This window comes from Capra hircus, unplaced genomic scaffold, assembly GCF_001704415.2.
Source record: "Capra hircus breed San Clemente unplaced genomic scaffold, ASM170441v1, whole genome shotgun sequence".
NCBI lineage: Eukaryota > Metazoa > Chordata > Mammalia > Artiodactyla > Bovidae > Capra > Capra hircus.
This window is the reverse complement of record NW_017211600.1, coordinates 10,822-16,336: the sequence shown is the minus strand read 5'-3', so window position 1 is coordinate 16,336 and position 5,515 is coordinate 10,822. Positions and strand designations below refer to the sequence as shown.

Genomic DNA, 5,515 nt, shown 5'->3' with positions numbered 1-5,515 from the left:
GGGTTCCTGAAAGGAAAATATCAACTTGCAGTGGGACGATGGATGGCTCCGCAACAGCACCTGTCAGGCTCGGGAGGAGGGAAAAGGTTCCTGCGCCTCCTCCTCTTCCTGAGCAGCAGACTTCAAAGAGCAGAAGAAAGGATACAGCTATGGCCAGAAGCAAGGGATGCCCCAGAATGATGGCGCTCCTCCAAGCCAAGTCAGGCTTCCTCCTCTGATGGTTCTTGCACATGAACTGGAAGTAGGCCCTGCCAGTTTTTCTTATGCTCAGAGCTCAGTTCCACCAGCAGGGCAGCCAGTGCCTGCAGCGCGTCTTGCCCTGGAATCTCAATAGAGTTCCCAGGCCTTTCCTGGCCCTGCTCCTCCACCGTCTTCTCAGTTCCTGGAGGAAGCCCTATTGCTGCTCCTCATCTGCCACAACCTCCACCTCCTCCATGACGTCTTCCACAAGCAGCTAGAACAACCACCCAACCAGTCCACCAGGGGTGCACCTTCCTCCTTCACCTCCACTCTGCATAGCGTGGCTCCTTTGCCTGGCATGACAACTTGTGGCTGCAAGGTCCCAGCCTCAAAAAGCGTGAGGATGGCAGGCCACCAACCCCAGCGTCCTGAAACCGGGGCTCACAGCTAGGAAGGTCTGCGGTCCCAGGATGCTCCTGCATTCCTCTGACTGCCTTTCACACTCCTCTTGGCCCTGGTCGTGACCCGAGGCTGGGGCAGATGTTGAAGGGGATGGGACATAATAGCACAACAAGTGGTGTGCAAATGCGGCTCAGGCATTCAGGAATCCTGTGGGACCCACTAGCTCTTTGGGGGCTGGGAGTGAGGGGGATGGTAGGGAAGCGGGAGCTGGTGTGTGTCTGGTGGCCTGAGGCTGAAGAAAGGGGTGGCAGACAGCACGGGACAAGGGTGAAGGGGCCCTGGGGAAATCAGCCGAATAGGCGGATCCCTAGGCTGTGAGCCACGCACAGGCTGCTGGCCCAAATCTAGTCCAATGGCCGAGAGCGCGGTGGCGGCACCCTTATGGACACGCCCCTCAAACATAGGGCATCTTCCAGGGTTCCTGGGCTACAGTGCACCCACATGGCATATACCGCTCCAGGGAGGTAATGGGTTTTGCATCTGCTGACCCCCCAGGCACTGTCATTGTCCAGGCTCAGGAAATTCCAAGGATGGGTTCCTGCTTCGCAATCTGAACAGCACAGTCCTGTGTCCCTCAGGACCCTCAATAACTGAGAAATCTCCCTGAGGGACCAGAGGATAAACAGGGGCTCCATGTGGCTGGATACTTTTCTCCATGGGACACATGTAACGCCTCTTCCCGGTCTAAACAAACACAATAGCAAGGTAGAAATGGGTGAGCGTGTTTTTGTATTTGGTCTTCATCTCTGCGTCTGCCCTAGGCTGGACACACACAACACACACACACACACACACCACACACAAACATGTCTGATGCAAGCACATGTGTATACACACACATGCTCAGCATGGGGACACAAACCCAAACAGGAAACAAAGGTGTTTCAGGAGCCTGTGTTCCCTGTTTGTGTTTGTGTCCCATGCTGAGCATGTGTTTGTATACACTGTGTGTTTATGTCTGCACTCTGTGTGTGTGTGTGCATGTGTCTGGCCCAAGGAAGATGTAGATATGAAGGCGACAGGAGAGCACGTGCTGAGCAACCATAAGAGGAAGCACGAGGCGTCCCCAGTCTAAGGGTGGTTGGTCGCTGCAATGTCGGAGATGGAGTCAGTAGGCACCATGTCCTGTCCTTGTGGCTTCCTGTCTGCCTCCTCCCCGAGCTCTTCCATATTTTCCCAAGGTAGCCTGAAGCCAGCTGCCAATGCAACATGTGTGGTGGTGCTGAGCCATCGAGTGGTGGATGTGGACATTCACAGAAGATCCCAAAGTCAGCACACAGGTGCACTGGGACCTCGGAGAGGACGCCCTTGCAATGATAGGCCTTCCCAGGGTAAGGGGCCGGAGTGTATGGCCCAGGCAATCTCAAACTCAGTGAGCAGCAGGAGCCAGGGGTTGGCAGGACCCATGGAAGGAGGATTCTGACAAAGAAACTTAATTCACCCTGCCTCTAGTAGTATCACCTAGGACTCTCACTCTGCAATCACAACTGATTTGAGGGGAGTTGCTTCACTCACAGACACACTGAATCCCCAAGCCCCCAGTCTCAGCAGGCCACTTGCTACATGCATGGCCCAAATTCAGACTCCGCAGCCAGCTTGCATGAGACTGAGCATCCCCGTTTGGAAAGGACAGTGTCCCAGCTAGTACAGGGCTGTCCGTTCATGGCCCACCTCGAGACCCCTTCACCACATGTGTTTCTGTCATGGAAGAATCTTCTCTCCTGGGGTAGGCCTACAGGGGATCGTCCCACTCATCTTCGCTGATAATCTGCTGGCAACACTTTGCTGCTGAGCAAGCTCAGCCCTGGGCTGACCAGGATCCGAACCCTCACACGAGCAGCCAAGAACTCCAACAACAATCATCAACTGTATGCAGGACCAAAACAATACCACCTCAGTAATCCTGTCTGATTCTGGGCAGTTGCACCTGAAAACAGTTGAGAAAGTTAAGGCTCCAGGTGTCCAGCCTGCAGTTGATGCTCCCTGTTCAAAGTCCCAGAACCAATGGACTGGAGTGGAACAATGTCCCCTATACCCTGCAGGAAGAGAGGAGATGGGTGTGGATCCCATAGGTGGATCATCCACACCCCTGCACACCCACAATCATCATTCCCGGACTCATATTTTACCAGCGGATGTCAAGGTAATACTCCTTAGTGATCACTCTTTTCAAGAAATAGGGGTGGTCCCGAAAGGAAAAGATCAGCTTGCTGCATGACCGTGGATGATTCACACCTGTACCTGCTAGGATAGGGAGGAGGGAAAAGGTGCAAGCTTCTAGGGTCCTCAGCTTGCCTCCCAGGCAGGCATTAACAGCTTCCACGAAGCCTCTCCAAACTCTCACAGTATAGGAACATGGATAACATGATCATCCAACACCCCACTAAGTCCCATACCCACCTGACCTCAGTCTCCCTCCCTGACATTCAAGTCGATCATATAGCTGAGAAAGTCTTTATCTTGGTCGCTGATCATGACAGAAACTTGAGGGTGGTTCATAATCTGCTTGAGGTCAAGGAGCCATTTATGCCACATGCTGGGCCAAGAAGAGCCAGGAGCATCAGCCCTACTCTGGGGTGGAAGAACAACATGGGAACAGGCATCTTCAAGGATGCTGGGCACTTCTGCTTACCCAGCCACTACTGATGAGCTCAGGCCCTGCCATACCATCAGAAAAGCTCATGGCTCTGTGTTCCTGGTGGTGTTCTGCATCTGAGGTGGTCTCCACTCCCCAAGCAGGGGCTGTTTCTGATAGCTGTTATTTCCCAGACCTGTGTATGCTGGGTAGTGGCATGTCACTGCTTACAAGGTAGGACTTACAGTCGTTGTGACAAACCCTGTCTGAAAGCAAAGGAGTTAGTGTTGGCTAGTGTATGTCTACATATGTTGTGTGTGTGTGTGTGTGTGGTGTGTGTGTGTGTTACTCCCAGATCTCAGTTATCTTTGGAATCATTCACCTTTACAACAATAACTGTCAGCAAGGCTGCCCTGGTGTACTGTCTCTGGTCCTTTCTGACTTAGAGGCTGTTCCTCCTCAGATCAGGCCTGAAGTAGACACACAAAGTCATGGCTGCGACACGTACAGGTGTGGCCCTGCCCAGACCCTACTCAGCTGTGCCTTTGGAGCCTGCCAACTGCCCAGTACCACACTTCCTTCAGGGTCCACCAGCACCCATCTTGCGCCCTTGCCTCCACCCCTGCTCCTGCTCCTGCCTCTGCACCTCCCCCTCCTCCTGAGCAGCGGACCACAGGGAGTAGCAGAAAGGATACCACGTTGGCCCAGAAGCCAGGGATGCCCTGGATGATGGCACTCTTCTGAGCCAAGTCACGCTTCCTCCTCTCATGGCTCTTGCACGTGAACCAAACGTAGGCCCTGCAGGTTTTCTCAGGCTCAGAGCTCAGATCCCCTTGCAGGGTCGCCAGTGCCTGCAGCACATCTAGTGCCGGAAGCTCACTCGGGCCTCCAGGCCTTTCCTGGCACTGCTCCTCCACCGTCTACTGCAACTCCAACGAGGAACCCTGTTGCTGCTCCTCATCTGGCACAACCTCCACATCCTCAAAGATGTCCTCTGTAAGCAGATAGAAACCCTGTCTGATCCCTGCCACGACTCCGTCCACCTGGGCCTCGCCGTCCTCTCCTGCCTCCACTCTGAAGAGGGTGGCATCTTCAGCCTGGTGTGACCACTGGTGGCTGCAACGTCCCAGCCATGCGCAGCATTATCAGGACCGGCCACGGGGCCCCATCCCCCTGAGAACCCAGGCTCACAACTAAGGAGGTATGGGGTCCCAGGACGCTCCCGCTTTCCTCTGACCGCCTCTCGCGCTCCTTTTGGCTCTGGCCATGACCCCAGCCTGGGTCAGATGCTAAGGGACAGGACTTAATAGTATCACAGCAAGTGGTGAGCAATGGCAGCCCAGGGTGCAGTAATCCTGTGGGGCCCACTAGCGTTTTTGCTGTGGGGAGTGTGGGGCATGGTTCAGAGGCTATGGCTCATGTGTGTGTGGTGTCGGCTGAACTATAGAAACGGATGGTGGCAGTCCAGGACATGGGTGAACGGGCCCTGACACATCAGCCATACAGCCGGAGCCCTAGGCTGTAAGCCACACACAGGCAGCTGACCCAAGATCTAGATCAATGGCCGAGAGGGGGGTGGAATGTATACGATGGACACGCCCCTAGACCGGAAGGCATCTTCCGTGGTTCCTGGGATCTGCTCCACTGCGTGGCCAGACTCTGCTCCAGAGAGCTAGCAGGTTTTGCATCTGCCGCTACCTCAGGCGCTGTCATTGGATCTGGTTCTGGAAATTCCAACCACGGATTGCTGATCCACAATCCAAACAGCACACTCCTGTGTCCCACAGGACCTTCAATAACTGGGAGCTCTCCCTGAGTATCCAAAGGATACACAGGGGTGCCAAGTGGCTGAACACTTTTCTCCACGGGACAGGACAGACTGTTGCTGGCCGGATGCTAGGGGAGGAGGGAAAAACCCCACCGTTTGCCACGTTGATCTCTTGTTCAGGGACACCAGGACCTTAGGGCATAGAGCTCTCTGTCTCTTTGTCTCTGCTTTGGCATAGCACTGTTTGGAGCAATCCTTCCTTGTGTGTACCAGGGCTGCTGTCTGTGTGTCTCCTTCTCTTTAAGTGGTGCTGTTGCGTTTGCCACTCTATGGACACCAGCGCTTATAGGAGAAGCTTATCCTTGGAGTGAAGGCAAGCCCTTCTCCTCCTGAGTGAGTTGCACCAATGGGAGATCAGATATTTTTAGTCCAGATATTTTAGATTGAGAGTGCTTTCTCAATCTTGAAAGCCAACAGTGGGCAGTCACTGCTGAACCGCAGAAGGGGTCGGGTAACCCTCCCTCCCTCAC

The 5,515-nt window shown here is 54.4% G+C and overlaps 1 pseudogene; it reads right to left on the bottom strand.

The window, feature by feature from the left end:
• Positions 1 to 2,374: 2,374 nt before the first annotated feature.
• LOC108635174 lies at positions 2,375 to 4,596 on the bottom strand (annotated as a pseudogene).
• Positions 4,597 to 5,515: the final 919 nt, after the last annotated feature.